Consider the following 26,220-nt stretch of genomic DNA (forward strand, 5'->3'; position numbering starts at 1 on the left):
ACTCTTATTTACAATGACGGCCTGTGAAGTTTACAAACTATCGTTCAGATTCAGTTCCAAAACCAGAGACAACATCCTGGTACTTTTCCAGACAGGAAAGGTGGAGGAGAACAGACAGGAAAGGTGGAGGAGAACAGACAGAAGCTTCTGGCGGTTTCTGAAGCCAACATGTTGATTTTATTTTCTTCCTATGAATTTGTCTCTAGAACCGTTTGGGCTATAAGCTGTTATGACCCCATTCCTGAACAGCTAAGACTCTCTAGAACCTTCTGTTCTCCTCACACGCCAGACATGTTATAAGGGAGTGTCACAAAAAACGCAACTTGGCCCCCATAAAAATATAGGGTCCCACTTTAAAGAACGTTCAGCTTATAAAGGCTTCATAAGGCCTTCATAATACTTTCATAAGCACTAGTTAGGGGGGCCAGGTTGGGCTCCCTAGTGACGCAGCGGTCTAAGGCACTGCATCTCAGTGCTTGAGGCATCACTACAGACACCCTGGTTCGAATCCAGGCTGTATCACAACCAGCCATGATTGGGTGTCCCATAGGGCGGCGCACAATCGGCCCAGCATCGTCCGGGTCCGGGTTTGGTCGGGGTAGGCCGTCATTGTAAATAAGAATTTGTTCTTAATTGACTTTCCTAATTAAATAAAGTTTAAATAAATAAAAATAAATATCTTACAAAGCATCTCAAACCGTATGTCATGCTTTATAAAGGGTTCATAAATGTGGCATAAGTGTGTGACATAATCACCAATATCAAAATGTAACATAACCCACTATGTAGAATATGATATAAACATGTGCTTTATAAAGGGTGACTGTTGTGGAAAATATTGAATCAAATACTTCTCAGATACTGGAGCTTGTGAATTCAAATATACTTTATTACAGAGAGTAACAAAGCTGTGCAATTCCATGGAATAACTGATTCTTCATTCTTAGTGCTTGGCTTTTATACAGTCTGATCCTTACATAACGTCGTCACTCCACTTTATGAGTCTTGTTGTCTTGCTTAGTTTCCATTCTCTTATTGGCTCAGACATTGGGGCATAGATTCTATTGGTGGTGACATGCACACTCCTACTGGTGGCCCTCACTGATTAGCTAATGTAATGTTCCTGTCCAAAGGTCTTCACAAGTTCAGGCTGATGTTGTCTATGTATGATTAACCCATGTGCATGTTCAGTAGCCTTCACAAGATCAGATATGGCCCAGACCAGTCTGTGTTGGTCTACCTTGCCTCATCCACACGGATTCTGCTTACGTTCTTTTTTTAAATGTCTAATGGTAAATTCGATGTTGATCCAACTTTGTACACTCACATGGGCTCAGCCTTCATTCTGCTTACATATGTCTAATATTTAAACTTATATTGATTATTCTTTCTACTTCAAACAGACTGAGAACCATCAGATGACTAGAACATCTCCATCATGACAGTTGTGCTGAAGGATGGCGTACTCTCTAAAGTGTTATGTTAGTCACATTACACCTAATTTTACATTTACATTTAAGTCATTTAGCAGACGCTCTTATCCAGAGCGACTTACAAATTGGAAAGTTCATACATATTCATCCTGGTCCCCCCGTGGGGAATGAACCCACAACCCTGGCGTTGCAAGCGCCATGCTCTACCAACTGAGCCACACGGGACCACCAATCATATTTTAAGAAGATAACTTGTGGAACCTAATCTCGTTCCCAGACTCTTCCGCCCAAATGCACGGAAGGTCTGGTGGACAAATGCCTGAGACATGACCTTCATTAGTTAGGGTTGGGTTTAAAATCATATTTTAAGAAGATAACTTGTGGAAATGGGGAGGGTTTAGCCATAATTATGACTTTTTGACTGTGTTAAGTAGTGACAATGACAAATACCTTACTCAGTAAGGTCACTCCTATAGAATCTAATGGTCAGTCCAACTAAGACCTACTCTGAATGGTTGATATCCCAGGCTTATATGTGTGTTCAATAGCCGACGACGTATGTTTGTTGTTGAAAGCTTAACGAGAGACCTCGGTTTATTGTTTTTGTAAAGCTGACAGTGTTTTTTAAATTTTTATTTAAATTTCTCAAATAGAGAATGCTATTGAACGTTTCCAGCGCTGCAGGAGCTGTGTTTACTTCGCTTTGTTCTGGACGATGTGGACCGCGCTGACTTTCAATGTAGCAACTGCTTGCGGAGGACTACAGGGGCAAAGTGGCTACTCTACTTTTATAGATAACTTTGCCACCTTCTGGAAACAGAAGATACTCTACAGCAATGACGGAGTCCATCCAAATTATCTTGGCTCCTGGACTCTGTCCACGCATTTCAAGACTTCGTTGAAACAATGACTTATCAACGATATAGAATGGCGCCGGAGAGGGTGGCTGACGTTTTACATGCACCTAACCAACTGTGTTATTTTGTTAATTTCTTTGCATTGTTCGTAACTTATTGTGTACATAATGTTGCTGCTACCGTCTCTTATGACCAAAAATAACTTCTGGACATCAGAATAGCAATTACTCACCACGAACTGGTAGAAGCTTTTTCTTTTAACGAGTCTGAAAAGTCCAATGTGAACGAAATACTGCATTCCCGGGAACAAATCCCCATCAATTGTGTGAAGAGAAGACAGAGAAAAAGGGAGCAGAGGTCGGGTCTTCTGAGAATTCGTAGGCGAGCGAGTAAACCCCCAATGCCATCCCTTCTATTGGCAAACATGCAATCATAGGAAAATAAAATTGATGACCTGTGAGCAAGATTAACCTACCAAACGGGACATTCAAATCTGTAATATCTTATGTTTCACTGAGTCGTGGCTAAATGATGACATACGTTTCATACAGCTGGCGGGTTTGACACTGTATCGGCAGCCTCTGGTAAGACAAGGGGTGACGGTCTATGTATATTTGTAAACAACAGCTGGTGCACGACATCTAAGGAAGTCTCAAGGTTTTTCTCGCCTGAAGTAGAGTATCTCATGATAAGCTGTAGACCACGCTCATCCAGGGGCGGCGCTCCTAGTGTCTGGGGACTTTAATGCAGGGAAACTTAAATCCGTTTGACTTCATTTCTATCAGCATGTTAAATGTGCAACCAGAGAGAAAACAACTCTAGACATTTACTCTACAGACAGAGATGCATACAAAGCTCTCCCTCGCCCTCCATTTGGCAAATCTGACCATAATTATATCCTCCTGATTCCTGCTTACAAGCAAAAGTTAAAGCAGGAAGCACCAGTGACTCACTCAATACAGAAGTGGTCAGATGACGCAGATGCTAAGCTACAGGACTGTGTTTCTAGCACAGACTGGAATATGTTCTGGGATTCTTCCGATGGAATTGAGGAGTACACCACATCAGTCACTGGCTTCATCAATAAGTGCATTGATGACGTCGTCCCCACAGTGACTGTACGTACATACCCCAACCAGAAGCCATGGATTACAGGCAACATCTGCAATAAGCTAAATGGTAGAGCTGCCCCTTTCAAGGGGCGGGACTCTAACCCGGAAGCTTATAAGAAATCCCGCTATGTCCTCCAACAAACCATCAAACAGGCAAAGCGTCAATACAGGACTAAGATCGAATCGTACTATACCCGGCTCCGACGCTCGTCGGATGTGGCAGGGCTGCCCAGTGACACGAGCCTGGTGTATTATCACTTGTGAGTGATGCCCAGCTTGTGCAGTAAGGCAAGGAATAGCTCATGCCTCATGCGACTTTTTCAAATCATAGTGGCACACCTCATGTAGCCTAGACCATTGGCTTACATGTTTTAATAAGGTTTGTATCACAACTAAAGTGGCCAAATAACTCTTTAAAATGAAGCATAAATAACTGGTGTAGAGCCTAACAGGCATACAAATCAAATCAAATTTTATTGGTCACAAGCACATGGTTAACAGATGTTAATGCGAGTGTAGCGAAATGACCTCATTGTTGGTCCTGGTCCATCAATATGTTGTTGGTCCTGGTCTATCAATATGTTGTTGGTCCTGGTCCATCAATATGTTGTTGGTCCTGGTCTATCAATATGTTGTTGGTCCTGGTCCATCAATATGTTGTTGGTCCTGGTCTATCAATATGTTGTTGGTCCTGGTCTATCAATATGTTGTTGGTCCTGGTCTATCAATAGGGTTAGAAGGAAGAGAAGGAGATGTCACTAGGGTTAGGGTTAGAAAGAAGAGAAGTAGAGATCACAAGTGGCGTTAGAAAGATGAGAAGTGAGCCAGGTCACTAGGGTCTCAGAGGGAAGAGCAAGGAGCGGTCTCTAGGGTTAGTGGTGGCTGTTAAGGACAGGTCACTAGGGTTGGCCGTGAAGAGAAGGATGATGGTCAGTCTCTCAGTCCCAGCTGTGAAGCAGCAGGACTGAGCTCACCTTCTGGGTGGTAGAGGGAAGAGACAGGCAGTGGTCACTAGTGGTTAGAGGGCCTTGATGATCAGCTGCAGAGGCTGCACATTAGGGTTAGAATGGACAGAGTAAGGAGAGGTCACCAGGGTTAGAATAGAAGCATTACAGGCAGAGGTCACTATGGTTGGGGTTAGAAAGAAGAGAAGGAGAGGTCACCAGGGTTAGAGGGAAGAGAAGGAGAGGTCACTAGGGTTAGAGGGAAGAGAAGGAGATGTTACTAGGGTAAGGGTTAGAAAGAAGAGAAGGAGAGGTCACTAGGGTTAGAAGGAATAGAAGGAGAGGTCACCAGGGTTAGAGGGAAGAGAAGGAGAGGTCACTAGGGTTAGGGTTAGAAAGAAGAGAAGGAGAGGTCACTAGGGTTAGAGGGAAGAGAAGGAGAGGTCACTAGGGTTAGAGGGGAGAGAATGAGAGGTCACTAGGGTTAGAAAGAAGAGAAGGAGAGGTCACCAGGGTTAGAGGGAAGAGAATCAGAGGTCACCAGGGTTAGAAAGAAGAGAAGGAGAGGTCACCAGGGTTAGAGGGAAGAGAATGAGAGGTCACTTTAGGGTTAGAGGGAAGAGGAGAGGTCACTAGGGTTAGAGGGAAGAGAAGGAGTCACTTTAGGGTTAGAGGGAAGAGAAGGAGAGATCACTAGGGCTAAGGTTAGAGGGAATAGAAGGAGAGGTCACGAGGGTTAAAAAGAAGATAAGGAGATGTTACTAGGGTAAGGGTTAGAAAGAAGAGAAGGAGAGGTCACTAGGGTTAGAGGGAAGAGAAGGAGAGGTCACCAGGGTTAGAGGGAAGAGAAGGAGAGGTCACTAGGGTTAGAGGGAAGAGAAGGAGAGGTCACTAGGGTTAGAGGGAAGAGAAGGAGAGGTCACTAGTGCTAGGGTTAGAAAGAAGAGAAGGAGAGGTCACGAGGGTTAGAGGGAAGAGAAGGAGAGGTCACTTTGGGGTTAGAATGAAGAGAAGGAGAGGTCACTAGGGTTAGGGTTAGAAATAAGAGAAGGAGAGATCACTAGGGTTAGAGGGAAGAGAAGGAGAGGTCACTTTAGTGTTAGAGGGAAGAGAAGGAGAGGTCACTAGGGTTAGAGGGAAGAGAAGGATGTGTCACTTTAGGGTTAGAGGGAAGAGAAGGAGAGATCACTAGGGCTAAGGTTAGAGGGAATAGAAGGAGCTGTCACTAGGGTTAGAGGGAAGAGAAGGAGAGGTCACTAGGGTTAGAGGGAAGAGAAGGAGATGTTACTAGGGTAAGGGTTAGAAAGAAGAGAAGGAGAGGTCACTAGGGTAAGGGTTAGAAAGAAGAGAAGGAGAGGTCACCAGGGTTAGAAGGAAGAGAAGGAGAGGTCACCAGGGTTAGAGGGAAGAGAAGGAGAGGTCACTAGGGTTAGGGTTAGAAAGAAGAGAAGGAGAGGTCACTAGGGTTAGAGGGAAGATAAGGAGAGGTCACTAGGGTTAGAGGGAAGAGAATGAGAGGTCACTAGGGTTAGAGGGAAGAGAAGGAGAGGTCACCAGGGTTAGAGGGAAGAGAATGAGAGGTCACTTTAGGGTTAGAGGGAAGAGAAGGAGAGGTCACTAGGGTTAGAGGGAAGAGAAGGAGAGTGTCACTTTAGGGTTAGAGGGAAGAGAAGGAGAGATCACTAGGGCTAAGGTTAGAGGGAATAGAAGGAGAGGTCACTTTAGGGTCAGAGGGAAGAGAAGGAGAGGTCACTAGGGTTAGAGGGAAGAGAAGGAGGTGTGTCGTTAGGGTTAGAGGGAAGAGAAGGAGAGGTCACTTTTTGGGTTAGAGGGAAGAGAAGGAGAGGATCACTAGGGTTAGAGGGAAGAGAAGGAGAGGTCACTAGGGTTAGAGGGAAGAGAAGGAGAGGTCACTAGGGTTAGAGGGAAGAGAAGGAGAGGTCACTAGGGTTAGAAAGAAGATAAGGAGAGGTCACTGTGGTTAGGGTTAGAAAGAAGAGAAGGAGAGGTCACTTTAGGGTTAGAGGGAAGAGAAGGAGAGGTCACTAGGGTTAGAGGGGAGAGAAGGGGAGGTCACTAGGGTTAGAGGGAAGAGAAGGAGAGGTCACTAGGGTTAGAGGGAAGAGAAGGAGAGGTCACTTTATGGTTAGAGGGAAGAGATTCCAAACTAAACCATTGGTCTATCAATATGGTGTTGGTCCTGGTCTATCAATATGTTGTTGGTCCTGGTCCATCAATATGTTGTTGGTCCTGGTCCATCAATATGTTGTTGGTCCTGGTCTATCAAGGTGTTGTTGGTCCTGGTCTATCATTATGTTGTTGGTCCTGGTCTATCAATATGTTGTTGGTCCTGGTCCATCAATATGTTGTTGGTCCTGGTCTATCAATATGTTGTTGGTCCTGGTCCATCAATATGTTGTTGGTCCTGGTCCATCAATATGTTGTTGGTCCTGGTCCATCAATATGTTGTTGGTCCTGGTCTATCAATATGTTGTTGGTCCTGGTCCATCAATATGTTGTTGGTCCTGGTCCATCAATATGTTGTTGGTCCTGGTCCATCAATATGTTGTTGGTCCTGGTCCATCAATATGTTGTTGGTCCTGGTCCATCAATATGTTGTTGGTCCTGGTCTATCAATATGTTGTTGGTCCTGGTCTATCAATATGTTGTTGGTCCTGGTCTATCAATATGTTGTTGGTCCTGGTCCATCAATATGTTGTTGGTCCTGGTCTATCAATATGTTGTTGGTCCTGGTCCATCAAAATTACTATTATAATTGTATTTTTTTTAACCTTTATTTAACTAGTCAAGTCAGTTAAGAACAAATACTTATTTACAATGACGACCTAGGAACAGTCAAGAACTGCCTTGTTCAGGGGCAGAATGACAGATTTTTAACTTGTCAGCTCGGGGATTCGATCTTGCAACCTTTTGGTTACTATTCCAACGCTCTAACCACTAGGCTACCTGCCATCATCATCATCATCAATATCACTATAATGTTGTTTTCTGGAGACAGGAAGTGGCCCCGCTAATAACTGTTTGTGACATCATAGCATTCTTTATTATGGTAAAATCAAACGGGGGTGTCATTTGGTTCTTTCTGTCTATATTACTCTCTTTCTCTCTCAATTCAAGAGGCTTTATTGGCATGGGAAACATATGTTAACATTGCCAAAGCAAGTGGAGTCTCTCTCTCTCTCTCTCTCTCTCTCTCTCTCTCCTACTCTCTCCTCTTTTTCTCTCTCTTCTCCTCTCTCTCCTCTCTCTCTCTCACTCTCTCTCCCCCGTTCTCCTCTCTTTCTCTCCCCCCTCTCATCTCTTCTTCTATCAAATTTATAAAACCGTTTTTACATCAGCAGATGTCACAAAGTGCTGTACAGAAACCCAGCCTAAAACCCCAAACGCCAAGCAATGCATATGTAGAAGTACGGTGACTAGGAAAAACTCCCTAGAAAGGCCAGAACCTAGGAAAAAACCTAGAGAGGAACCAGGCTCTGAGGGGTGGCCAGTCCTCTTCTGGCTGTGCCGGGTGGAGATTATAACAGAACATGGCCAAGATGTTCAAACGTTCATAGATGACCAGCAGGGTCAAATAATTATTATCACAGTGGTTGTAGAGGGGGCAACAGGTCAGCACCTCAGGAGTAAATTTCAGTTGGCTTTTCATAGCCGACCATTCAGAGTTAGAGACAGCAGGTGCGGGACAAGGTAGCACGTCCGGTGAACAGGTCAGGGTTCCATAGCCGCAGGCAGAACAGTTGAAACTGGAGCAGCAGAACGACCAGGTGGACTGTGGATAGCAAGGAGTCATCAGGCCAGGTAGTCCTGAGGCATGGTCCTAGGGCTCAGGTCCTCCGAGAGAAGAGAGAAAGAGAGAGAGCATACTTAAATTCACACAGGACACCGGATAAGACAGGAGAAGTACTCCAGATATAACAGACTGACCCTAGCAACCCGACACAAACTATTGCAACATAAATACTGGAGGCTGAGACAGGAGTGGTCGGGAGACACTGTAGCCCCGTCCGACGATACCCCCGGACAGGACCAACCAGCCAGGATATAACCCCACCCACTTTGCCAAAGCACAGCCTACACACCACTAGAGGGATTTTTTCAACCACCAACTTACAACCCTGAGACAAGGCCGAGTATAGCCCACGAAGATCTCCCCCATAGCACGAATCCAAGGGGGGCGCCAACCCGGATAGCAAGATTACGTCAGTGTCTCAACCCACTCAAGTGACGCACCCCTCCTAGGGACGGCATGGAAGAGCACCAGTAAGCCAGTGACTCAGCCCCTGTAACAGGGTCAGAGGCAGAGAATCCCAGTGGAGAGAGGGGAACCGGCCAGGCAGAGACAGCAAGGGCGGTTCGTTGCTCCAGAGCCTTTCCGTTCACCTTCACACTCCTGGGCCAGACTACACTCAATCATAGGACCTACTGAAGAGATGAGTCTTCAATAAAGACCTAAAGGTCGAGACCGAGTCTGCGTCTCTCACATGGGTAGGCAGACCATTCCATAAAAATGAAGCTCTATCGGAGAAAGCCCTGTCTCCAGCTGTTTGCTTAGAAATTCTAGGGACAGTAAGGAGGCCTGCGTCTTGTGACCGTAGCGTACGTGTAGGTATGTACGGCAGGACCAAATCGGAAAAATAGGTAGGAGCAAGCCCATGTAATGCTTTGTAAATTAGCAGTAAAACCTTGAAATCAGCCCTTGCCTTAACAGGAAGCCAGTGTAGAGAGGCTAGCACTGGAGTAATATGATCACATTTTTGGGGTTCTAGTCAGGATTCTAGCATTACCATGTTTAGCACTAACTGAAGTTTATTTAGTGCTTTATCCGGGTAGCCAGAAAATAGAGCATTGCAGTATCTAACATAGAAGTGACAAAAGCATGGACACATTTTTCTGCATCATTTTTAGATAGAAAGTTTCTGATTTTTGCAATGTTAGGTAGATGGAAAAAAGCTGTCCTTGAAACAATCTTGATATGTTGGTCAAAAGAGAGGTCAGGGTCCAGAGTAACGCCGAGGTCCTTCACAGTTTATCCGAGACGACTGCACAACCATCAAGATTCATTGTCAGATTCAACTTTGTTTCTTGGGACCTAGAACGAGCATCTCTGTTTTGTCCGAGGTTAAGAGTAAAACATTTCTCCGCCATCCACTTCCTTATGCCTGAATCACAGGCTTCTAGGGAGGGCAATTTTGGGGGTTCCTCTCCCTCTCTCTCCTCCCCTTTCTATCCCCATCTCTCTCTCTCTCTCTCTCTCTCTCTCTCTCTCTCTCCACATCTCTCTCCCACTCTCTCCTTTTCTATCCGCATGTCTCTCTCTCTCTCTCCACATCTCTCTCACCCTCTCTCCTTCTCTCCCCTTTTCTCAACCTCTCTCTCTCCAGCTTTCTCCCCCCTCTCTACCCCTCTCTCCCTCTTTCTCTCCCCTCTTTCTCTCCCTATCTCTCTCCCCTTTTCTCTGCCCCTTTTCTCTCCCTCTTTCTCTCCCCATCTCTCTCCTTCTCTCTCCCCCCCTCTCTCCCACGTGTGTGTGCATGTGTGCGTGTGTGCACGTGTGCGTGTGTGCGTGTGTGCGCGCGTGCGTGTGCGTTTTGTCTGTGTGCGCGCTCGTTACACGTGTGTGCGAGCGTGCATGTGTGTGCGTTCGTTACGCGTGTGTGCGAGCGTGCATGTGTGTGCATGTGCGTGCGTGCATGTGTGTGTGTGTTCATTATTAGCAGTAGGAGGGGATTACAGCAGCAGCTCACTCTGAGGTCTAATCTCTACAGAACCTGCTAATCTAATGGTGTCACGACTTCCGCTGAAGTCGGTCCCTCTGTTTGGGCGGCGTTCGGCGGTCGACGTCACCGGTCTTCTAGCCATCGCCGCTCCACCTTTAATTTTCCATTTGTTTTGTCTTGTTTTCCTGCACACCTGGTTTACATCTCCATTTAATTAAATTCTATTGATTTTTAAATTACATTCAGCTGATATCTGACGTGCTGTTCCTTCTTTTTCCGTATTGTATTTCTGTCTTGTTTTAGTGATTCACCATAGTGAAGGCATAGATTCAGTTGCTGTCTCTGTGTCTTGTCTGGTGTCTCTCTCCATCATCTATTCTTCTGTTGCGGTCTCTGTGTCTTGTCTGGTGTCTCTCTCCATAATATCCTATTGTTCTGTTGCTGTCTCTGTGTCTTGTATGGTGTCTCTCTCCATCATCTCCTATTCTTCTGTTGCTGTCTCTGTGTCTTGTCTGGTGTCTCTCCATCATCTCCTATTCTTCTGTCTATGTGTCTTGTCTGGTGTCTCTCTCCATCATCTCCTATTCTTCTGTCTCTGTGTCTACCTGGTGTCTCTCTCCATCATCTCCTATTCTTCTGTTGCTGTCTCTGTGTCTTGTCTGGTGTCTCTCTCCATCATATCCTATTGTTCTGTTGCTGTCTCTGTCTCTGTCTCTGTGTCTTGTATGGTGTCTCTCTCCATCATCTCCTATTCTTCTGTTGCTGTCTCTGTGTCTTGTCTGGTGTTTCTTTCCATAATATCTGCCACTAATCTCCTTGTCCCAGAATCGCCCAGAATGCACCACGGCTGCCTATAGACATAGATTAGGAATTACTGGCCACTTTTAGAAATGGATCACTAGCAACTGTAATAATTTTTCCGTATCTAGCATTACTCATCTCATATGTATAAACTGCACTCCACACTATTCTACGGTATCTTAGTCACTTTTACCTCTCTGGGATAGGCGTCCAGGTAGCGGGACAACTTCCGGTGAAACTGGAGGGCGCGCAATTCAAATAAATAATCATAAACATTATGGATATTAAACATTTAGGTACATACAAGTGTCTTATATCGGTTGAAAGCTTAACTTCTTGTTAATCTAACTGCATTCTCCGATTAGCTGTTACAGCGAACACATGCCATGCAATTGTTTGAGGACAGCGCCCCATATCAAAATATTTTTCCACCGGCACAGGTTTCATAAATTCACAAATAGCGATTAAATATTCACTTACTTTTGAAAAAATCCCTCTGATTTGTCATCCAAAGGGTCCCAGCTATAACATGTAGTGTCGTTTTCTAAGGTAAAATCCTTCTTTATGTCCCAAAAAGTCTATTTAGTTGGCGCCATCTATTTGAGTAATCCACTCGTTCAACAGGCAGAGAACGGAATCCGAAAATCTACCTCTAAACTTTGTTAAAACAAGTCAAAATACATTTCTATTTATTCCCCAGATACCCTAAAATGTAATCAAACTATAATATTTCATACGGAAAGAAGTAAGTTCAATAGGAAACCGATATTAGCAGGTGCGTCTTGTCTTCATCGTGCGCCCAAACACGAATTTCCAAGACTGTGTCCTTGTACTAAAACTCATATTTCTTACTCGTTTTGGAAGAAACAAGCCTGAAACATTGAACATAGACCGCCGACACCCTGTGGAAGCCATAGGAATTGCATCCTGGGAGCTAGATTTAATTATTTCCCTACACTTTTCATTGTAAGAGCATGGGCTCTCAAAATAAAATATTTTTTTGTTTGTTTGTTGATTTTCTCCTACCATATCTATTGTGTTACAGTCTCCTACATTATTTTAACATTTCTAAAATTTTCAAAGTGTTTTCTTTCCAATGGTACCAATCATATGCATATCCTGGCTTCAGGGCCTGAGCAACAGGCAGTTTACTTTGGGCACGTCAGTCAGGCGGAAATTGAGAAAAAAGGACCCTAGCCCTAAGAAGTCATATTGCATCACACTTCTCATATGTATATACTGTATTGTATTCTATACTACACCACTGACTGTTAAACAGCCATCTCCAGCACATCAGAGGCTGCTGCCTATAGACTATACTATTGCCTGTACTCTATACTATTCTACAGTATCTTAGTGACTTTAATTGTGTGTAAATATTGCATCACCCGTCTCATATGTATATACTGTATTCTTTACTATTCTACTGTTTCTTAGTCCAATACCCCTCTGACATATATGCATATATTCTTAATCCATTCCTTACTTAGATTTACGTGTATTTTGGGTATATGTTGTGACACAGTGTAGTAATATCTAACAATCGGAGCTAGAAGCACTAGCTTTTGCTACACCCGCAATAACATCTGCTAAACACGTGTATGTGACCAATAAATTAGATTTTGATTTTGACGACGCATGGGCAATGTACACAATGAGCGTTAATGCAATTCCAAAGGAGTTTCCCATCTCTTCAAAAGTATCTCTGGTCGTACCACTTCAACATAGCCCGCTTGAAACAGGGATAAATATCTAGTTCCCATCTCTTCAAAAGTATCTCTGGTCGTACCACTTCAACATAGCCCGCTTGAAACAGGGATAAATATCTAGTTCCCATCTCTTCAAAAGTATCTCTGGTCGTACCACTTCAACATAGCCCGCTTGAAACAGGGATAAATATCTAGTTCCCATCTCTTCAAAAGTATCTCTGGTCGTACCACTTCAACATAGCCCGCTTGAAACAGGGATAAATATCTAGTTGTTGTAAAGTTCCGCTTTAGTCCACAGGGGGTCACACTGTCATTGTCAGTGCTTCAGTCAGTAAAATCTTCTCTTGTTTCTTTGGTCCCAGCTAGCTAGCCACCCAGTAGCTACCGGAGTGGCTAGCCAGCCAAGCTACAGAAATGAACCCATGAAATACACTCTCTGGAAATATGCTTATTAACATTAGCCTGCCTTTATTCTGAGGTAGACTAGCCAGTAAGCTACCATCAACCCTGCACAAACCTGTGGCTTACTCTGCTGCTGCACTTTCACTTTCTGGCTGATCTGCTCTCTCCACCTTATTCACTGCTGCCTGCTCGTGCTCAACCTGCTCGCTTTTTTAGTCGGTCTGTACTATCTGGGATCCTTGGGACGTCCATACTCCCCATTCAAGTTGACATTTACAATGGCATATGTGGCTTACCAGCAGCCTCTGGTAAGACACGGGGCAGGGGCCTATGCATTTATGTAAACAACAGCTGGTGCACGATATCTAAGGAAGTCTCAAGGTTTTGCTCGCCTGAGGTAGTGTGGTCTACAGCTTATCAGGAGATACTCTAGATAGAGTTCAGCTGTCTACATACCACCACAGACCGATGCTGGCACTAAGACCGCACTCAATGAGCTGTATATACCGCCATAAGAAAACAGGAAAACGCTCATCCAGAAGCGGCGCTTCTAGTTGCCGGTGACTTTAATGTAGGGAAACTTCAATAAGGTTTACCGAATTTCTATCAGCATGTTAAATGTGCAACCAGAGGGAGAAAAAAATTCTAGACCACCTTTACTCCACACACAGAGACGCATACAAAGCTCTCCCTCGCCCTCCATTTGGCAATTCTGAACATAACTCTATCCTCCTGATTCCTGCTTACAAGCAAAAGTTAAAACAGGAAGTACCAGTGCTTCGGTCTATAAGAAAGTGAACAGATGAAGCAGATGCTAAGCTACAGGACTGTTTTGTTATCACAGACTGGAATATGTTCTGGGATTTTTCCGATGGCATTGAGGAGTACACCACATCAATCACTGGCTTCATCAATAAGTGCATCGATGACATCGTGCCCACAGTGACTGTACGTACATATCCCAACCAGAAGCCATGGATTACAGGCAACATTCGAACTGAGCTTAAAGTTAGAGCTGCTGCTTTCAAGGAGCGGGACTCTAACCCGGAAACTTATAATGCTAAAACTGCATTGTTGGTTCAGGGCTTGTAAATAAGAATTTCACTGTAAGGTCTACACCTGTTGTATTCGGCACATGTGACAAGTACAATTCAATTTGATTTGATTATAAGAAATCCCACTATGCCCTCCGATGAACCATCAAACAGGCAAAGCGCCAATAAAGGACTAAGATCGAATCGGCTCTGACGCTCGTCGGATGTGCCAGGGCTTGCAAACTGTTACAGACTACAAAGGGAAGCACAGCCGCGAGCTGCCCAGTGACACGAGCCTAACAGACGAGCTAAATAACTTCAGTGCTCGCTTCGATGCAAGTAACACTGAAACATGCAAGAGAGCATCAGCTGTTCCGGATGACTGTGTGATCACACTCTCAGTAGCCGATGTGAGTAAGACCTTTAAACAGGTCAACATCCACAAGGCCACAGGGCCAGATGGATTACCAGGACGTGTACTCCGAGCATGCGCTGACCAACTGGCAAGTGTCTTCAATAACATTTTCAACCTGTCCCTGTCTGAGTCTGTAATACCAACATGTTTCAAGCAGACCACCATAGTCCCTGTGCCCAATAACACTAAGGTAACCTGCCTAAATGACTACCGGCCCGTGGCACTCAAGTCTGCCATGAAGTCCTTTGAAAGGCTGGTCATGGCTCACATCAACACCATTATCCCAGAAACCCTACACCCACTCCAGTTTGCATACCGCACCAACAGATCAACAGATGATGCAATCTCTATTTCACTCCACCCTGCCCTTTCCCACCTGGACAAAAGGAACACCTACGTGAGAATGCTATTTATTGACTACAGCTCAGCGTTCAACACCATAGTGCCTTCAAAGCTCATCACTAAGCTAAGGACCCTCGGACTAAACACCTCCCTCTGCAACTGGATCCTGGACTTCCTGACGGGCCGCCCCCAGGTGGTAAGGGTAGGCAACAACATGTTCACTCATGACTGCACAGCCAGGCATGACTCCAACACCATCATTAAGTTTGCTGATGACACAACAGTAGGGAGTACAGGAGGGGACTGAGCACGCACCCCTGAGGGGCCCCTATGTTGAGGATCAGCATAGCAGATGTGTGGTAGGCCTGATCACCGACAACGATGAGACAGCCTATAGGGAGGAGGTCAGAGACTTGACCCTGTGGTGCCAGGACAACAACCTCTCCCTCAACATGATCAAGACTACGGAGATGATGGTGGACTACAGGACCGAGCACGCCCCCATTCTCATCGACAGGGCAGCGGTAGAGCAGGTTGAGAGCTTCAAGTTCCTTGGTGTCCAAATCACCAACAAACCAACATGGTCCAAGCTGTCAGGACCCGGTGCGAGAAACAGTCACTAAATCGGCAGAACCCAGAAGATGAGGCAGACACAGCAGTACTAGAGATGGTGGTTTAATAAAAAATAGATATCTTCCAAAAGACAAAGAAAATCCACAAAGTGGTAAAAACAGCAAGGGAAAAATAAACCTCAAAAGACTAATCCAAAATACAAAAGAACAAAACCAGAGAACCTCTGGAACATCCAACAAGAGAAAAACATATGTTCACAACAAGGCTTGGGCTGGGGCTGGGTGCTAACATACAAACACTGAGCAAGGAACTGAGGAACACACAGGGATTAAATACTAACAAGGGAACGACATACAGGTGCAAACAATAATTAGAGCAAGTGAAAAACAAAAGGTACAAAAAAGGTGCAATGGGGACATCTAGTGACAAAAAACCAGAACAGTCTTGGCCAAAACCTGACACAAGCACACCAAGACGGTTGTGAAGAGGGAACGACAAAACCTATTCCCGCTCAGGGGACTGAAAATATTTGGCATATTTGGTCCTCAGATCCTCAAAAGGTTTTACAGCTGCACCATCGAGAGCATCCTGTCGGGTTGCGTCACTGCCTGGTATGGCAACTGCTCGGCCTCCGACCACAAGGCACTACAGTGGGTAATGTGTACGGCCCAGTACATCACCGGGGCCAAGCTTCCTGCAATCCAAGACCGCTATACCAGGCGGTGTCAGAGGAAGACTCTAAAAATTGTCAAAGACTCCAGCCACCCTAGTCGTAGACTGTTCTCTCTGCTACCGCATGGCAAGCGGTATCGGAGCGCCAAGTCTAGGTCCAAGAGGCTTCTAAACAGCTTCTATCCCCAAGCCATAAGACTCCTGAACAGCTAATCAAATGGCTACCCAGACTATTTTCACCCCCCCCACGCTGCTGCTACTCGCTGTTATCATCTATGCATAGCCACTTTAATAACCCTACCCGCATGTACATAATTACCACAATTACCTCGACACCGGTACCCCCACACACTGACACATTGACTCTGTACCGGTACTCCCTGTATATAGCACCGCTATTGTTATTTACTGCTGCACTTTAATTATGTTTTCTTATCGCTTACTTAATTTTTTATGGTGATGGTTGAAGTTGGGTTTTGGGTAGGGACTTCAAAAGGACCCCGGATAGCACTGACTAAGATCAGAACATCCAGATTTGCTCTATGCTATACTGCAGGCTCTGACTGAGTGACAGGCATTTTCCTGAATGATCAAATTGACATCAAAACCGTGACTGCTACTGCCTTGCCAATGGCTTCTTACAGTGACTGCTACTGCCTACTCTAGGGCTTCTTACAGTGACTGCTACTGCCTACTCTAGGGCTTCTTACAGTGACTGCTACTGCCTACTCCAGGGCTTCTTACAGTGACTGCTACTGCCTACTCTAGGGCTTCTTACAGTGACTGCTACTACCTACTCTAGGGCTTCTTACAGTGACTGCTACTGCCTACTCTAGGGCTTCTTACAGTGACTGCTACTACCTACTCCAGGGCTTCTTACAGTGACTGCTACTGCCTACTCTAGGGCTTCTTACAGTGACTGCTACTACCTACTCCAGGGCTTCTTACAGTGACTGCTAGTGCCTTCTCCAGGGCTTCTTACAGTGACTGCTACTGCCTACTCCAGTGCTTCTTACAGTGACTGCTACTGCCTTGCCCAGGGCTTCTTACAGTGACTGCTACTGCCTTGCCTAGGGCTTCTTACAGTGACTGCTACTGCCTACTCCATGGCTTCTTACAGTGACTGCTACTGCCTTGCCAATGGCTTCTTACAGTGACTGCTAGTGCCTTCTCCAGGGCTTCTTACAGTGACTGCTACTGCCTTGCCCAGGGCTTCTTACAGTGACTGCTACTGCCTTGCCTAGGGCTTCTTACAGTGACTGCTACTGCCTTGCCTAGGGCTTCTTACAGTGACTGCTACTGCCTTGCCCAGGGCTTCTTACATTGACTGCTACTGCCTTGCCCGGGGTTTCTTACAGTGACTGCTACTGCCTTGCCCGGGGTTTCTTACAGCGACTGCTACTGCCTTGCCCAGGGCTTCTTACAGTGACTGCTACTGCCTTGCCCGGGGTTTCTTACAGCGACTGCTACTGCCTTGCCCAGGGCTTCTTACATTGACTGCTACTGCCTTGCCCGGGGTTTCTTACAGTGACTGCTACTGCCTTGCCCGGGGTTTCTTACAGCGACTGCTACTGCCTTGCCCAGGGCTTCTTACAGTGACTGCTACTGCCTTGCCCAGGGTTTCTTACAGCGACTGCTAGTGCCTACTCCAGTGCCTCTTACAGTGACTGCTACTGCCTTCTCCAGGGCTTCTTACATTGACTGCTACTGCCTTGCCAATGGCTTCTTACAGTGACTGCTAGTGCCTTGCCTAGGGCTTCTTACAGTGACTGCTACTGCCTTCTCCAGGGCTTCTTACATTGACTGCTACTGCCTTGCCAATGGCTTCTTACAGTGACTGCTACTGCCTTGCCTAGGGCTTCTTACAGTGACTGCTACTGCCTTGCCCGGGGTTTCTTACAGTGACTGCTACTGCCTTGCCCGGGGTTTCTTACAGCGACTGCTACTGCCTTGCCCAGGGCTTCTTACAGTGACTGCTACTGCCTTGCCCGGGGTTTCTTACAGCGACTGCTAGTGCCTACTCCAGTGCCTCTTACAGTGACTGCTACTGCCTTGCCAATGGCTTCTTACATTGACTGCTACTGCCTTGCCAATGGCTTCTTACAGTGACTGCTACTGCCTTGCCTAGGGCTTCTTACAGTGACTGCTACTGCCTACTCTAGGGCTTCTTACAGCGACTGCTAGTGCTTACTCTTGCTACTACCTATCACAGTATGTTTTATTGTTTTTGTTAGTAAAATCTATTACTCTATGGCATGGCACAAGTTAAATAACATTGGGTAACATTTGGGGGACCATTAAAAGGTTTGGGGCTTAAGCTCTGCAAGCCCAGGTCTGATGACACCACTGGAAAGAGAGAAAAGGGGAGATGGAGAGAGAGAAAGAGATAGGGGGGAGAGTGAGAGAGAGAGAGAGATAAAGAGTGGAGAGAGAGGGAAGGGAGATAGACAAAAAGAGGACATTGTGTGACAGATAGAGATGTAGACAAAAGAGAGAGTTATGGGGAGTGGAGACTGAGAAAGAGAGGAGAAGCAGGGAGTGGCTCCAGCCAGAGAGGGAGAGAAACAGAGGTAGAGGGGGAGGGAGAGGGGGAGGGAGATGGAGGGAGAGGGGGAGTGGAGACTGAGAAAGAGAGGAGAAGCAGGGAGTGGCTCCAGCCAGAGAGGGAGAGAAACAGAGGTAGAGGTGTGGAGGGAGAGGGGGAGTGGAAGAGGGGGAGGGAGAGGGGGAGAGGGAGGGAGAGGGGGAGTGGGGGATGGGAGGAAATAAATATTACAGCATGCGGCTGGCTGGAGTCAGGGTGTTGCCATGGTGATGGAGGCTGGAGTCAGGGTGTTGCCGTGGTGATGGAGGAATGAGGGAGGGAGGCTACACCTCAGATGTATATTTTCACAGACTCAGTGGATAATGTGATATGGATCAAATCTCTTGATATAAAGACATTTCTCTGTCAGGATGGAGTGATGGGAAGAGAGGGAGGAAAAGAGAGAGGGAGAGAAAGGAGGAATCTGATAGGCCACCTGGGAGTGGTGTAACAGAGAGTTGTAGCTTGGCAAGAGAGGGAGGAGAGAGAGAAGAAAGAGACGAGAGAAAAAGAGAATAGTAAATATAAAGTATAAATAATGAATTTAGGTGAATTTAGGTCAGATGGACTGGAAGAGACTGGGAGAGACTGGGAGAGACTGGGAGAGACTGGGAGAGACTGGCTGGGAGATGGTGGACACTCTCTCTTTCTTCTCTTATCTCTTTGTGAGAGGGTTAGCACTCTATTCCCCTCCATCCCTCCTCCCTAATCCCTTTATCCACATTTCCTTCTTATCTATCCAATCAGTTAATTTCTCGCTCTGTCACACTCTATCTGTCCATGTCTCTGATGCTGTCTGGCCCCAGAATAGTATAACATGCCATTCTCTTCCTGACCGCTGCAACATCATATCGTAGGAAAACATCATCCTGGCACATTTTGCCAAACCGTTAAAACGTCACATTAGCTGACATTTTTCTCAATCCATCAATGGGAAAAGATGAGTGTCGCAGGGTGGATGTTTTCTCATTTATCTCATGTCTCATTTAAATGTCAGGGTCTTTCTTGGCACGGGAAACATATGTTAACATTGCCAAAGAAAGTGACATAGATAATAAGTGATAAGTGACATAAACAATAAAAAATTAACAGTAAACATTACACTCACAGAAGTTTGAAAATAATAAAGATTTCAAATGTCATTATGTCTATATACAGTGTTGTAATGATGTGCAAATAGTTAAAGTACAAAAGGGAAAATAAATATAAATATAGATTATATTTACAATGGTGTTTGTTCTTCACTGGTTGCCCTTTTCTTGTGGCAACACGTCACAAATCTTGCTGCTGTGATGCACACTGGTATTTCACCCAGTAGATATGGGAGTTTATGAAAATTGGGTTTGTTTTATAATTCTTTATGGGTCTGTGTAATCTGAGGGCAATATGTCTCTAATATGGTCATACATTTGGCAGGAGGTTAGGAAGAGCAGCTCAGTTTCCACCTCATTTTGTGGGCAGTGAGCACATAGCCTGTCTTCTCTTGAGAGCCAGGTCAGCCTTTGGCAGCCTTTCTCAATAAAAAGGCTATGCTGACTGAGTCTGTACAAAGTCAAATATTTTCTTAATTGTGGGTCAGTCACAGTGGTCAGGTATTTTACACTCTGTCTCTCTCTCACTCTCTACCTCCTCTCTCCCCTCTCTCTCTCTCTACCTCCTCTCTCCCCTCTCTAATAAAACTCACTATAATAAAACCCTCTATAATAAAACACAACAGCCCTTCATATACATTACAAATAAAACCCACTATAATAAAACACAATTTAAAAAAAAAGCAATCGCATTCTGTAACAGTCTCCAATCAACATTTAAAATACCTGAAATTCACCAGAATATATAATTGCAAGGAATTGTGTGTATTGTTTCACACATAAGGGGCAAACAAAGTAGATGCAGATTTTCCCAATTCTGTGGAGACCAGAGGGAAGTACAGTGTTACCCATCCCTGAGAACGCGTTCGGTCAGTTGTACGTCTACATTAAATCATTGAAGTAATGTACAGAGGAAGTTTCTGCAGATTGCTTTGTAAATAACTAAAAGAGAGTACAGCTCTCTTCTTACAGCCAGAGAGGTCCATCCCTCATGTTTGGAAAGTCTAAAGACATGAGTCTAAACACATCAGCGGTGTTAAAACGTATTGCTGAAGGGAATACTGAGAAGTTAACAGTGATGAGTCTAAACACATCAGCGGTGTTAAAACGTATTGCTGAATGGAATACTGAGAAGTTAACAGTGATGAGTCTAAACACATCAGCGGTGTTAAAACGTATTGCTGAATGGAATACTGAGAAGTTAACAGTGATGAGTCTAAACACATCAGCGGTGTTAAAACGTATTGCTGAATGGAATACTGAGAAGTTAACAGTGATGAGTCTAAACACATCAGCGGTGTTAAAACGTATTGCTGAATGGAATACTGAGAAGTTAACAGTGATGAGTCTAAACACATCAGCGGTGTTAAAACGTATTGCTGAATGGAATACTGAGAAGTTAACAGTGATGAGTCTAAACACATCAGCGGTGTTAAAACGTATTGCTGAATGGAATACTGAGAAGTTAACAGTGATGAGTCTAAACACATCAGCGGTGTTAAAACGTATTGCTGAATGGAATACTGAGAAGTTAACAGTGATGAGTCTAAACACATCAGCGGTGTTAAAACGTATTGCTGAATGGAATACTGAGAAGTTAACAGTGATGAGTCTAAACACATCAGCGGTGTTAAAACGTATTGCTGAATGGAATACTGAGAAGTTAACAGTGATGAGTCTAAACACATCAGCGGTGTTAAAACGTATTGCTGAATGGAATACTGAGAAGTTAACAGTGATGAGTCTAAACACATCAGCGGTGTTAAAACGTATTGCTGAATGGAATACTGAGAAGTTAACAGTGATGAGTCTAAACACATCAGCGGTGTTAAAACGTATTGCTGAATGGAATACTGAGAAGTTAACAGTGATGAGTCTAAACACATCAGCGGTGTTAAAACGTATTGCTGAATGGAATACTGAGAAGTTAACAGTGATGAGTCTAAACACATCAGCGGTGTTAAAACGTATTGCTGAATGGAATACTGAGAAGTTAACAGTGATGAGTCTAAACACATCAGCGGTGTTAAAACGTATTGCTGAATGGAATACTGAGAAGTTAACAGTGATGAGTCTAAACACATCAGCGGTGTTAAAACGTATTGCTGAAGGGAATACTGAGAAGTTAACAGTGATGAGTCTAAACACATCAGCGGTGTTAAAACGTATTGCTGAATGGAATACTGAGAAGTTAACAGTGATGAGTCTAAACACATCAGCGGTGTTAAAACGTATTGCTGAAGGGAATACTGAGAAGTTAACAGTGATGAGTCTAAACACATCAGCGGTGTTAAAACGTATTGCTGAAGGGAATACTGAGAAGTTAACAGTGATGAGTCTAAACACATCAGCGGTGTTAAAACGTATTGCTGAATGGAATACTGAGAAGTTAACAGTGATGAGTCTAAACACATCAGCGGTGTTAAAACGTATTGCTGAATGGAATACTGAGAAGTTAACAGTGATGAGTCTAAACACATCAGCGGTGTTAAAACGTATTGCTGAAGGGAATACTGAGAAGTTAACAGTGATGAGTCTAAACACATCAGCGGTGTTAAAACGTATTGCTGAAGGGAATACTGAGAAGTTAACAGTGATGAGTCTAAACACATCAGCGGTGTTAAAACGTATTGCTGAATGGAATACTGAGAAGTTAACAGTGATGAGTCTAAACACATCAGCGGTGTTAAAACGTATTGCTGAAGGGAATACTGAGAAGTTAACAGTGATGAGTCTAAACACATCAGCGGTGTTAAAACGTATTGCTGAAGGGAATACTGAGAAGTTAACAGTGATGAGTCTAAACACATCAGCGGTGTTAAAACGTATTGCTGAATGGAATACTGAGAAGTTAACAGTGATGAGTCTAAACACATCAGCGGTGTTAAAACGTATTGCTGAAGGGAATACTGAGAAGTTAACAGTGATGAGTCTAAACACATCAGCGGTGTTAAAACGTATTGCTGAAGGGAATACTGAGAAGTTAACAGTGATGAGTCTAAACACATCAGCGGTGTTAAAACGTATTGCTGAATGGAATACTGAGAAGTTAACAGTGATGAGTCTAAACACATCAGCGGTGTTAAAACGTATTGCTGAATGGAATACTGAGAAGTTAACAGTGATGAGTCTAAACACATCAGCGGTGTTAAAACGTATTGCTGAATGGAATACTGAGAAGTTAACAGTGATGAGTCTAAACACATCAGCGGTGTTAAAACGTATTGCTGAATGGAATACTGAGAAGTTAACAGTGATGAGTCTAAACACATCAGCGGTGTTAAAACGTATTGCTGAATGGAATACTGAGAAGTTAACAGTGATGAGTCTAAACACATCAGCGGTGTTAAAACGTATTGCTGAATGGAATACTGAGAAGTTAACAGTGATGAGTCTAAACACATCAGCGGTGTTAAAACGTATTGCTGAAGGGAATACTGAGAAGTTAACAGTGATGAGTCTAAACACATCAGCGGTGTTAAAACGTATTGCTGAATGGAATACTGAGAAGTTAACAGTGATGAGTCTAAACACATCAGCGGTGTTAAAACGTATTGCTGAAGGGAATACTGAGAAGTTAACAGTGATGAGTCTAAACACATCAGCGGTGTTAAAACGTATTGCTGAATGGAATACTGAGAAGTTAACAGTGATGAGTCTAAACACATCAGCGGTGTTAAAACGTATTGCTGAAGGGAATACTGAGAAGTTAACAGTGATGAGTCTAAACACATCAGCGGTGTTAAAACGTATTGCTGAAGGGAATACTGAGAAGTTAACAGTGATGAGTCTAAACACATCAGCGGTGTTAAAACGTATTGCTGAATGGAATACTGAGAAGTTAACAGTGATGAGTCTAAACACATCAGCGGTGTTAAAACGTATTGCTGAATGGAATACTGAGAAGTTAACAGTGATGAGTCTAAACACATCAGCGGTGTTAAAACGTATTGCTGAATGGAATACTGAGAAGTTAACAGTGATGAGTCTAAACACATCAGCGGTGTTAAAACGTATTGCTGAATGGAATACTGAGAAGTTAACAGTGATGAGTCTAAACACATCAGCGGTGTTAAAACGTATTGCTGAATGGAATACTGAGAAGTTAACAGTGATGAGTCTAAACACATCAGCGGTGTTAAAACGTATTGCTGAATGGAATACTGAGAAGTTAACAGTGATGAGTCTAAACACATCAGCGGTGTTAAAACGTATTGCTGAAGGGAATACTGAGAAGTTAACAGTGATGAGTCTAAACACATCAGCGGTGTTAAAACGTATTGCTGAATGGAATACTGAGAAGTTAACAGTGATGAGTCTAAACACATCAGCGGTGTTAAAACGTATTGCTGAAGGGAATACTGAGAAGTTAACAGTGATGAGTCTAAACACATCAGCGGTGTTAAAACGTATTGCTGAATGGAATACTGAGAAGTTAACAGTGATGAGTCTAAACACATCAGCGGTGTTAAAACGTATTGCTGAAGGGAATACTGAGAAGTTAACAGTGATGAGTCTAAACACATCAGCGGTGTTAAAACGTATTGCTGAATGGAATACTGAGAAGTTAACAGTGATGAGTCTAAACACATCAGCGGTGTTAAAACGTATTGCTGAAGGGAATACTGAGAAGTTAACAGTGATGAGTCTAAACACATCAGCGGTGTTAAAACGTATTGCTGAAGGGAATACTGAGAAGTTAACAGTGATGAGTCTAAACACATCAGCGGTGTTAAAACGTATTGCTGAATGGAATACTGAGAAGTTAACAGTGATGAGTCTAAACACATCAGCGGTGTTAAAACGTATTGCTGAATGGAATACTGAGAAGTTAACAGTGATGAGTCTAAACACATCAGCGGTGTTAAAACGTATTGCTGAATGGAATACTGAGAAGTTAACAGTGATGAGTCTAAACACATCAGCGGTGTTAAAACGTATTGCTGAATGGAATACTGAGAAGTTAACAGTGATGAGTCTAAACACATCAGCGGTGTTAAAACGTATTGCTGAATGGAATACTGAGAAGTTAACAGTGATGAGTCTAAACACATCAGCGGTGTTAAAACGTATTGCTGAATGGAATACTGAGAAGTTAACAGTGATGAGTCTAAACACATCAGCGGTGTTAAAACGTATTGCTGAATGGAATACTGAGAAGTTAACAGTGATGAGTCTAAACACATCAGCGGTGTTAAAACGTATTGCTGAATGGAATACTGAGAAGTTAACAGTGATGAGTCTAAACACATCAGCGGTGTTAAAACGTATTGCTGAATGGAATACTGAGAAGTTAACAGTGATGAGTCTAAACACATCAGCGGTGTTAAAACGTATTGCTGAATGGAATACTGAGAAGTTAACAGTGATGAGTCTAAACACATCAGCGGTGTTAAAACGTATTGCTGAATGGAATACTGAGAAGTTAACAGTGATGAGTCTAAACACATCAGCGGTGTTAAAACGTATTGCTGAATGGAATACTGAGAAGTTAACAGTGATGAGTCTAAACACATCAGCGGTGTTAAAACGTATTGCTGAATGGAATACTGAGAAGTTAACAGTGATGAGTCTAAACACATCAGCGGTGTTAAAACGTATTGCTGAAGGGAATACTGAGAAGTTAACAGTGATGAGTCTAAACACATCAGCGGTGTTAAAACGTATTGCTGAATGGAATACTGAGAAGTTAACAGTGATGAGTCTAAACACATCAGCGGTGTTAAAACGTATTGCTGAATGGAATACTGAGAAGTTAACAGTGATGAGTCTAAACACATCAGCGGTGTTAAAACGTATTGCTGAATGGAATACTGAGAAGTTAACAGTGATGAGTCTAAACACATCAGCGGTGTTAAAACGTATTGCTGAAGGGAATACTGAGAAGTTAACAGTGATGAGTCTAAACACATCAGCGGTGTTAAAACGTATTGCTGAATGGAATACTGAGAAGTTAACAGTGATGAGTCTAAACACATCAGCGGTGTTAAAACGTATTGCTGAATGGAATACTGAGAAGTTAACAGTGATGAGTCTAAACACATCAGCGGTGTTAAAACGTATTGCTGAATGGAATACTGAGAAGTTAACAGTGATGAGTCTAAACACATCAGCGGTGTTAAAACGTATTGCTGAAGGGAATACTGAGAAGTTAACAGTGATGAGTCTAAACACATCAGCGGTGTTAAAACGTATTGCTGAATGGAATACTGAGAAGTTAACAGTGATGAGTCTAAACACATCAGCGGTGTTAAAACGTATTGCTGAATGGAATACTGAGAAGTTAACAGTGATGAGTCTAAACACATCAGCGGTGTTAAAACGTATTGCTGAATGGAATACTGAGAAGTTAACAGTGATGAGTCTAAACACATCAGCGGTGTTAAAACGTATTGCTGAATGGAATACTGAGAAGTTAACAGTGATGAGTCTAAACACATCAGCGGTGTTAAAACGTATTGCTGAATGGAATACTGAGAAGTTAACAGTGATGAGTCTAAACACATCAGC

The 26,220-nt window shown here is 43.8% G+C and overlaps 2 protein-coding genes across 4 annotated transcripts in view; both read left to right on the top strand.

Annotated features, from left to right (window-relative positions):
• LOC139557921 (zinc finger BED domain-containing protein 4) overlaps window positions 1-26,220 on the top strand; it is a 385,803-nt gene that overhangs the window by 251,662 nt on the left and 107,921 nt on the right. The gene's annotated exons all lie outside the window — the stretch shown is intronic.
• The window catches only part of LOC139557920 (neural cell adhesion molecule L1.1-like), a 136,455-nt gene that overhangs the window by 940 nt on the left and 109,295 nt on the right, over window positions 1-26,220 (top strand). The gene's annotated exons all lie outside the window — the stretch shown is intronic.

This window comes from Salvelinus alpinus, chromosome 28, assembly GCF_045679555.1.
Source record: "Salvelinus alpinus chromosome 28, SLU_Salpinus.1, whole genome shotgun sequence".
Lineage (NCBI taxonomy): Eukaryota > Metazoa > Chordata > Actinopteri > Salmoniformes > Salmonidae > Salvelinus > Salvelinus alpinus.